Below are 11,080 nucleotides of genomic sequence, written 5' to 3'. Positions count from 1 at the left end.
GTAAATTTGACTTGCGTTTTGAATTATGATTTGCGTTTTGAATTAATGAATTTAATTTTTGTACTTACGAACTGCGTTTAGAATTTACCAATTCGATTTGCCATTTATGAGTTGTGTTTCGAATTTACAAATTAGATTTGTGCATTTATTTATTATGTTTTTAATTTATTGATTTGATTTGCGCATTTATGAATTGTGTTTTGAATTTATGAATGGGATTTGTGCATTTATGAATTGAGTCTGGCGGATCTGGCTCTGTAGGAAGGTTTTGGCAAGGTTCTGTCAACAGTAAAAGCTCATTTCCAGCAACGTTATTGCAATATTCTCTCAGAAAAAATTCTCATAGTACTCACAATCAATATACATTTAAGTATTTTTTTCTGAAGCTGCTTTGTAGAGTAAATTTTCATTCACATCTGCAGTTTATAAGTATAAACAGTACATTGTAGTTTGTAGTAATTTGACTATAATACATTTTATTTCATTGCAAGTAAGGTTTAGCTTAGCTTAGCAACATGCTAACATAAAAAACTTGCTATTTTTAGCTACAGTAGCATATCTCTAGCTTAAAGATTACTAATTTAGAACAGAGCTGCTGTGTTGATGGCAAGCTGATATATTATCCTTGCAAAGTCTGACTAATGTCTTCTTAATGTGTCTGAAATCCTTGTTTAAGAGCTACACTCCTTGATATTTTTACCCCAAACCAGGGCGCAGTGACAAATCTTAATAAACCCTTCAGTTCTATGTGACATCTTGAAATGTCTTGACCTGGAGGCTTTGAAACCAGCCAGCTTGATCTTGTCAAAATTAATTTGCTGTCGGGAAACAGGTTCCCAGTTCAACAGTCCGAATGCCAAGATATGAGCTGTAATGTTTTTTTGACGTTGCCACTAGTGCAATAACAATGTCATTTGTAAGTACACATAGAATTCCCCTCAGGTACCAAACAGGCAATTTTAATGTCATCTGTCTGGAATATTGAACTATAGATTATAACCTTTCCCCCCAAAAACTGCCAGATTGTTAATAAGATGGTGTGAGGGGTGATAAATAAGTCTGTCACTGCATGTATGCGCGCGCTGCAAAATGTGTAGGTAGGTGTGAAAGTGTCAAATGATTTCCTGAGATTTCCATTCGGCCTGTATTGATCCTTATTTAAAGGCTGGGTTATCAGATTAGCACTTCCGTCCCCTCTTAACCATCTTTTTCTCACATTCCTCTTCTTCTAGCTCTTGACCCAGAGTGACACTTTAATTTCCACTGCAGTGAGTTGTACTCGCAGAGATGGGGTCGATTTGATAGATTTAAGATACAGAGAGTTCAGACACACACGCTCTCTTCCGACTTATAGTTATTTTGTTTTATTGCCAATTTGCTCAAGATTTAGATTTTAACTGGCCCAGATCCTATGGAGCCAGATCAGTCTAAAAATAATACATTAATAATTCACAATTCACATTTACAAAATTTAAATTTAGCGCTCCCAGAAAGTATTAAAATCCCTTTACTTTTTCCACATTTTGTTATGTTACAGCCTTACTCCAAAACGGATTAAATTCATTTATTTTACTTATTTTATTATTGAAGCTCTAAACTGAGCTCAGGTACATTCTGTTTTCACTGATCATTACGATGTTTCAGCTTCATTGGAGTTCACCTGTGGTCAATTCAGTTGATTGGACATGATATGAAAAGGCATACACAGGTCTATATAAGTTCCCAGGGTTGACAGTGCATGTCAAAGCACAAACCAAGCATGAAGACAAAGGAATTGTCTGCATACCTCAGAGAGAGGATTGTCTGGAGGCACATGGCTGGGGAAGGTTACAGAAACATTTCTGCTCCTCTGAAAGTTCCAGTGAGCACAGCGGCCTCCATCATCCGTAAGTAGAAGATGTTTGGAACCACCAGGACTCTTCCTAGAGTTGGCCGGCCATCTAAGCTGAGTGATCGGGGAGAAGGGTCTTAGTCAGAGAGGTGATCAGTAACCCGATGGTCACTCTGTCTGAACTCCAGCGTTCTTCTGTGGAGAGAGGAGAACCTTACAGAAGGACAACCATCTGTGCAGCAATCCACCAATCAGGCCTGTGTGGTAGAGTGGCCAGACGGAAGACACTCCTCGCCTGGAATTTGCCAAAAGGCATCTGAAGGACTCTCAGACCATAAGAAACTAAACTGTCTGCTCTGAAGAGACTAAAATTGAACTCTTTGAAGTGAATGCCAGGCGTTACCTTTGGAGAAAAGCAGGCAGCGCTCATCACCAGGCTAATAGCATCCCTACAGTGAAGCATGGTGGTGGCAGCATCATGCTGTGGGGATGTTTTTCAGCAGAGGACTAGTCAGGATAGAGGGAAAGATGAATGCAGCAATGTACAGAGACATCCTGAGTGAAAACCTGCTTCAGAGTGCTTTTGACCTCAGACTGGGGCGACGGTTCATCTTCCAGCAGGACAATGACCCAAAGCACACCGCTAAAATATCAATGGAGTGGCTTCACAACAACTCGGTGAATGTCCTTGAGTGGGCCAGCCAGAACTTACACAATTACTTGTCTAATTACACTTACTTTATCCTAATTAACCCAGTTAAGCCTTTAAATGTCACTTAAAGCTTAATAAAGTCATGGTCAGAGTAACATGTAAATGGCCAGGACAGGCGGAAAAACAACAGAAACAACGAACAAAACAGGGGTCAAAATCACAGAAAAGGCTAACAATTGCTAATGTTAACATAAAACAAGACTTAGCAATGTCTGTATAAATGTAAGGTGTATATGAATTTATATAGTCCATGTAATCAGTCTACAAGAGCTACAGGTGTTTGCAAGTAATCAGGGGTGATCCAGAACTGGTGTGTGTGTGAGGTGCCTAATGGGATATGTAGTACGTTAAAGTGGCCTATATGTGTAGTTCTTCAGCCATCTGCAAACACTCAAATGCTGGTGATCGTAATAATAGTGCAGATATTCAAAACTTTTCATAATGTTTCTGTCTCGGGTTATATTAACGATCTCAGAAAGGTATTTAAAACATTACTAAAGCATTTCATGCACATTATATTGAACATTTTTCTATCATCATTATGACCATATCAATCAAAACAACTACTCATGCTAAAAATGTAGCTCTACAAATGTTTTTCTGTCCAAATTACAAGATTGCTAATGTTTACATCGCTTTTAGGAAACGTTGTGTAATTCTGGGTTGTGAGTAGATGTGTGTACAGGTTCGGTTTAATCAAATGTAATGTCCTCTTTAGTCGCATTTAGCCATTTATTAGCAGCCACCTTTTTAAAACAAGTAAGAGCTTTTAAACCCATGTTACTAATGTGTTTTGACCAAAAAACTAAATCCATTTTGGTCTAAAAATACCTCAGGCATGGAGCACTCTGTGAAGCAAATAATTAGACCTTTTTCACATTCATAATCCTTCAAAACAATGTTTATACCATATACAGTGTTTTCACAATGTGTAATCAGTTAGCTATATCAGTCAATGCAACCGAACCGACTGAAACGTGCATATTTTGCTATATATTTTGGCCTTTTCTAATCAGTCGGGCTCGAAAGGAAAACATTTAGACTGCCAAATGTTATCTAATCAAGCAGAAGAGTGCATATTAAATTGAGATTGTCAAATCCTTCTCTGAATGACTTAACAGGTTACACGGTTTGTTGTTTTCATGGTTTAGAATAAGAAACATGCATATCATACATAAACACTCAGCATTAATAAGCAGAACAATGTATTCAGTGGTAGATTTCAGAGCAATCCATGCTGTTGTTTACATCCAAGTATCAATAGATGGATAACTAATGAAACGGTGACATGAATGAAAACCCTCTATAGAGTCAACATTACTATAATGAGGTGAATATTCAAGAAAAACACTCTACAACAACAATATTTTTAAGGTATTGTGTATAGGGTTTATGCTGAAGCATGCTAATAGGACTTTTAATTTGCCAGTAACCTGGGTTAACCGCTTCCGGTGAACTGAATGCCATTGCAAAATCGATGCGTTTAAGGTCTGTTTTCTTTCAAATTCAGTGATCTCCACTGGTTGAGTGATATCTGATATAAAGTGGGTCTCAGATTGGACAAAAAGTGCTGCATTAAATTACATTTTCACTGTCATGTCTTTATTATATGAACATATATTTTACCCCAGTATATTCAAAGGAGTTTCTGTGCTAACCTGCCGATTCTGACAGGCGCGTGCGAGTAAATGGCTTTTTGTCTCGTTTTACGCTTGAGCAACTAAATGAATCCCAAAGTCTATTATAATTATTTATTACAACATATTTTATTTGATTTACAACATCGATGCTGTAAAAGTAACCGTATAAGATGGTAAAAAAAAAAATCACAAAAACCATTCACCGGAAGTTTATCAGTATGCGAACAACACTAGGTCGGCATATACCCTATTCAATAGTTTTTATAGTCTTACTGCAGGAATGTCTAATCCTTCCAGTTTCAACACAGGCTCAGGCTTCTGAAAACATACCTCTATATACATTTCTGGAGAGCACCAAATACCACCCAGGAGCTTTTTTTTTTTTTCAAGTTTTTGTTTTCACAAATCCACCAGAGGTCGCTGTGTACACTTTTTCACATCTCAAATTTCTCTTGCGAGTGCGATTCATGCCAGCTGTTTTCCCGTAAATCCACCAGAGGCCGCTGTCGACTGACTGACCGACTGACTAACTGATTGACTGACCCACCCTCCTCCTTCCCTAAACCCAACTGATAGTGTTTTCAAAAGCACTAATTGACCAGTGTATCAACACAGGCTCGTTGTTAAAACGTACCCTCGTGTACATTCCCGGAGAGCGCAAATTATGTAGCCAGAGGTACGCATGGCTGCATTTCATCTTTAAAATAAACGAAATGAGGCGATGTGATGCCGCTGATGGGTTCTGCTTCTTTTCTCATTGTCAGCTGACCGCTATATTTTGTGTGCCTGGGCTACCTTGGTGAATGGCTTAACACTAGTGTACCAGACTATATGTACATAAAGTGCGCTAAAGTTAGCAACATTGCTATTCAGATTAACTTTAGTGCACTAGAATATGTGTGCCCGTGCAACTTTGCCAACCGGCTGAACTTTAGTGCATTAAACAATGTGTGCCTGGGCTACCTTGGTATATGGCTGAACACTAATGTACTAGACTATGTATAAACATTATTGATAATAGTCTCACGTTAATAAATATAAAATATTTAAATTATTTCACAAGTGCTTAATTAAGATACATGAATAGATACCAGATAAATAATATTTTAAAATTTTATTTTCAATCAAGTTTAAAAATCTGGGTGTGTGACAAGGTGAAAACAGGGATTTTGACAGCTAAAAGGAGGTTGAATAGTATGAAAATATATAATAGAAAGGTAGTAATTTTTTTAAAAGTAGATTTTATTGTTAGTTTGTCAAAGAAAGAGGAATTTGAACAAAATTATATACAGTTGAAGTCAGAATTATTAGCCCCCCTGAATTATTATATTTATTATATTTATTAAATTTTTAATTTATTTTATTTTATATTTATATTTATTTTAAATTTATAATTTTTTTTCAACACATTTCTAAATATAATAGTCATAATAACTTTTAAAGTTTGATAATTTTGTCCTTAAAATGGTGTTTAAAAAAATAATAACTGCTTTTATTCTAGCCGAAATATAACAAATAAGACTTTCTCCAGAAGAAAAAATATTATCAGACATACTGTGAAAATTTCCTTGCTCTGTTAAACATCATTTAGGAAATAGTTTTAAAAAAAAATCAAAAGGGGGCTAATAACTCTGACATCAACTGTATATATTTTTAAATATATGATTAAAGGACATAAAAGTGGCCGTAGTTGAAGAATTACCTATAAATGCTGTTCTTATTTGTTTCATTTATTATGTTTAAAGTATGTTTATGTTTAATTATGTGTAAAGTATGCAATCAAAATGGATGGAAATTCTATATGTAATCAGAATACATAACTCTTATATGTTAGAATATGTTTCTTTTTTTAGTGTAAGTACAGTAGTGAAGTAAAAATATCACATTTTTCTCAAACAAAAGTGTCAAGTGACAATATGCTGTGTTTCTCAGTCAATTTTGAATGTTATCTTTATTATATATTAAAGCATAATAGTGTATATTTCGACTCTTGGTTGAACTAAATTGGAATGATAATGTAATTTCTAAAGTAAATGAATGCAAACATGTTGAAAAATATTGTGCTGAAACAATAGCATGTTGTTTGTATGACAGAAATAGTATTTGAGTGCATTTATTTATGAAGCATGGCTTGAACACAATATTGCTGGCATGTTAAGCTGGACATTTCTTGACACCTCTCAGGACACACACACACACACAAAGACATCTTACATGCTCCTTTCTCCCGGGTTTGGCTGTGATCTGATCCAGCCTCAGCAAAACTGTCAGTCACTGCTCTCACCTTGAGGAAACCTCGCTCTGACACACACTATCTATCATTCGCACTTCCACACACTCCGTGAAACACATTCTCACACTCTGTTTTTCTCATTTCGCTCTGTCTGAGTATGTGTCGAACGAGCAGATTGAATTGAAGCTTGTAATTATGGCTCGGCGGTGAAATAACTCATGCAACAATCCAATGCAACTCCTATTTCGAGTTTGGAATTGACAGCGACAGACGCAGATAAACTTGTATAACTACCAAAAACTCAGTGTCAGTTTATACTTGCATTTTGTTCACAAGGATATTTTTTTCTGAAGGAAATGTGAGTAGTGCCTGTTCGTACAAAAACTGTTGCCAGAGTGGTTGCTAGGTGGTTGTTCATCATTTTGTTTTACTGGCAGCGGTAATAAAAGATGACACTGTTCACCAAAGGAAGACGATGCAAAAAGGGTTTTCCTACTTAGACCTTTTGTCTTGTTTCTTGTCCAAAATATCTAAAAATACTTTCAGGACAAATAAAGGACAAATAAAAATATGTTAATTTTTTTTCAGGAACTAGTGTTAAGCCATTCACAGAGGTAGCCCAGGCACACATCGTTTAATGCAATAAAGTTAAGCCAGTTGACAAGGAAGCACAGGCACACCTAGTCTAGTGCACTAAAGTTGATCTGGTCAGCAAGCTCGCTAACTTTAATGTACTTTAGGTACACATAGTCTAGTATACTAGTGTTAAGCCATTCACCAAGGTAGCCCAGGCACACATAGTCTAGTGCACTAAAGTTGATCTGGTCAGCAAGGTAGCTAACTTTAGCACACATAATCTGGTTCTATAGTGTTAAGCCATTCACAGAGGTAGCCCAGGCACACATAGTCTAGTGCACTAAAGTTAAGTCGGTCCGCAAGGTACACATAGTCTAGTGCACTAAAGTTAAAGTGGTCTCAAAGGTTGCTAGCTTTAGTGCACTTTAGGTACACATAGTCTAGTACACTAGTGTTAAGCCACTCACTAAGGTAGCCCAGGCACAAATAGTCTAGTGCACTAAAGTTAAGCCAGTTGACAAGGAAGCCCAGGCACACATAGTCTAGTGCACTAAAGTTGATCTGGTCAGCAAGGTAGCTAACTTTAGCACACTTTATGTACACATAGTCTGGTTCTATAGTGTTAAGCCATTCACAGAGGTAGCCCAGGCACACATAGTCTAGTGCACTAAAGTTAAGTCGGTCCGCAAGGTACACATAGTCTAGTGCACTAAAGTTAAGGTGGTCTTAAAGGTGGCTAGCTTTAGTGCACTTTAGGTACACATAGTCTAGTACACTAGTGTTAAGCCATTCACCAAGGTAGCCCAGGCACACATAGTCTAGTGCACTACAGTTAAGCCAGTTGACAAGGAAGCCCAGGCACAAATAGTCTAGTGCACTAAAGTAAAGCCAGTTGACAAGGAAGCCCAGGCACACATAGTCTAGTGCACTAAAGTTGATCTGGTCAGCAAGGTAGCTAACTTTAGCACACTTTAGGTACACATAGTCTGGTACTATAGTGTTAAGCCATTCACAGAGGTAGCCCAGGCACACATAGTCTAGTGCACTAAAGTTAAGTCGGTCCGCAAGGTACACATAGTCTAGTGCACTAAAGTTAAGGTGGTCTTAAAGGTGGCTAGCTTTAGTGCACTTTAGGTACACATAGTCTAGTACACTAGTGTTAAGCCATTCACCAAGGTAGCCCAGGCACACATAGTCTAGTGCACTACAGTTAAACCAGTTGACAAGGAAGCCCAGGCACAAATAGTCTAGTGCACTAAAGTAAAGCCAGTTGACAAGGAAGCACAGGCACACATAGTCTAGTGCACTAAAGTTGATCTGGTCAGCAAGGTAGCTAACTTTAGCACACTTTAGGTACACATAATCTGGTACTATAGTGTTAAGCCATTCACAGAGGTAGCCCAGGCACACATAGTCTAGTGCACTAAAGTTAAGTCGGTCCGCAAGGTTCACATAGTCTAGTGCACTAAAGTTAAGGTGGTCACTAAGGTGGCTAACTTTAGTGCACTTTAGGTACACATAGTCTAGTACACTAGTGTTAAGCCACTCACTAAGGTAGCCCAGGCACAAATAGTCTAGTGCACTAAAGTTAAGTTGGTCCACAAGGTACACATAGTTTAGTGCACTAAAGTTAAGGTGGTCTCAAAGGTTGCTAGCTTTAGTGCACTTTAGGTACACATTGTCTGGTACACTAGTGTTAAGCCACTCACTAAGGTAGCCCAGGCACAAATAGTCTAGTGCACTAAAGTTAAGCCAGTTGACAAGGAAGCCCAGGCACACATAGTCTAGTGCACTAAAGTTGATTTGGTCAGCAAGGTAGCTAACTTTAGCACACTTTAGGTACACATAGTCTGGTTCTATAGTGTTAAGCCATTCACAGAGGTAGCCCAGGCACACATAGTCTAGTGCACTAAAGTTGATTTGGTCAGCAAGGTAGCTAACTTTAGCACACATTAGGTACACATAATCTGGTTCTATAGTGTTAAGCCATTCACAGAGGTAGCCCAGGCACACATAGTCTAGTGCACTAAAGTTAAGTCGGTCCGCAAGGTACACATAGTCTAGTGCACTAAAGTTAAGGTGGTCTTAAAGGTGGCTAGCTTTAGTGCACTTTAGGTACACATAGTCTAGTACACTAGTGTTAAGCCACTCACTAAGGTAGCCCAGGCACAAATAGTCTAGTGCACTAAAGTTAAGCCAGTTGACAAGGAAGCCCAGGCACACATAGTCTAGTGCACTAAAGTTAAGTTGGTCCACAAGGTACACATAGTCTAGTGCACTAAAGTTAAGGTGGTCTTAAAGGTGGCTAGCTTTAGTGCACTTTAGGTACACATAGTCTAGTACACTACTGTTAAGCCACTCACTAAGGTAGCCCAGACACTCATAGTCCAGTGCACTAAAGTTGAGCTGGTTGGCAGGATAGCCCAGGCACACATAGTTTAGTACACTAGTGTTAAGCCATTCACCAAGATAGCCCAGGTACACATAGTCTAGTGCACTAAAGTTAAACCAGTTGACAAGATAGCCCGGGCACACATGGTCTAGTGCACTAAAGTTAAACCAGTTGACAAGATAGCCCGGGCACACATGGTCTAGTGCACTAAAGTTAAGCCAGTTGACAAGGTAGCCCAGGCACACATAGTCTAGTGCACTAAAGTTAAGCCAGTTGACAAGGTAGCCCAGGCACACATAGTCTAGTGTACTAAAGTTAAACTGGTCACCAAGGTGGCTAACTTCAGTGCACTTTAGTACACTAGTGTTAAGTCATTTACCAAGGTAGCCTAGTCACATCTAGTGTAGTCGACTAAAGAAGTAAACCGGTTGGCACTAAAGTTAAGTTGGTCCACAAGGTAGCCCAGGTACACATAGTTTGAAGCACTAAAGTCAATCTGATTAGCAAGGTAGCTAACTTTAGTGCACTTTAGGTACACATAGCCTAGTACACTTGTGTTAACCATTCACCAAAGTAGCCCAGGCACACATAGTCTAATGCATTAAAGTTGAACCAGTTGACAAGGTAGCCCAGGCACACATAGTCTAGTGCACTAAAGTTAAGTTGGTCCACAAGGTAGCCCAGGTACACATAATTTGAAGCACTAAAGTCAATCTGATCAGCAAGGTAGCTAACTTTAGTGCACTTTAGGTACACATAGCCTTGTACACTAGTGTTAACTATTCACCAAAGTAGCCCAGGCACACATAGTCTAATGCAATAAAGTTGAACCAGTTGACAAGGTAGCCCAGGCACACATAGTCTAGTGCACTAAAGTAAAGCTTGTCTGCAAGGTAGCCCAGGCACACATAGTTTCATAGATCTGCTTGTTTTTGGGGAGTTTATTTAAATTGTGCGGTCTCAGTCATCTCATGTGTGGCTATAAGGATATTTGGTAATGCAACTGCTTGTTTATACACCGAGTCAAGTTATCTTTGGCATGCTCTGCTGCTTTGTTAGAGGGTTACATGTATGTTATGTTTGCAGTGTGTTATATTCTCAGACAGCATGTCAGTGGATATACTGCCAGTAGCAAGTCTCTGTATTTGCTCTGCACCAATAATCAAAGCAGCAGCAGAAGTGTAGCAGATCTGTGCCACCAATACATTGCCATATCCGTATTAATTACCATAGTAAATCTGAAGGTTATAATAACAGAACTTCATACTTTTGTACTCATTATATTTCTCCCAAAATTACAACACAAATCACTGCCTTTTGTGGCTGCATGTATTGTATTGTTGTTGTGTTGTATAATGAAATTCAAACAAGTAAATGAATCATGAGTTTTTTTTTACAATGTATCTAGGATTGAGGGAAATGTAGTCATTTGAGAATAATCTACACAGAATCAATCAGTACAAAACTGCCTTAGACATTGAGAGGAACAATTAAAACCAGTGAAACGCATCAGCTATTTCCAGTCTCCCTGTGGTGATTCTGGCTCTGGCAGCCGCTGACAGTCTGAGAGGTGGATTCTGGCCGCTCTCTGGTTTTTACTTCAGCCTGACTCACAGAGAGATTGGTGAGTTCGGTGTTGCACATGTTAACATGCCGTTCCCGTGGGATGAGTGTGGAGACCACGTGAACACTCCTC

The sequence above is a fragment of the Danio rerio genome, chromosome 8, assembly GCF_052040795.2.
Source record: "Danio rerio strain M-AB ecotype USA chromosome 8, GRCz13ab, whole genome shotgun sequence".
NCBI classification, from domain to species: domain Eukaryota; kingdom Metazoa; phylum Chordata; class Actinopteri; order Cypriniformes; family Danionidae; genus Danio; species Danio rerio.
The sequence above is the reverse complement of the archived record's forward strand: the minus strand, read 5'-3'. Positions refer to the sequence as shown.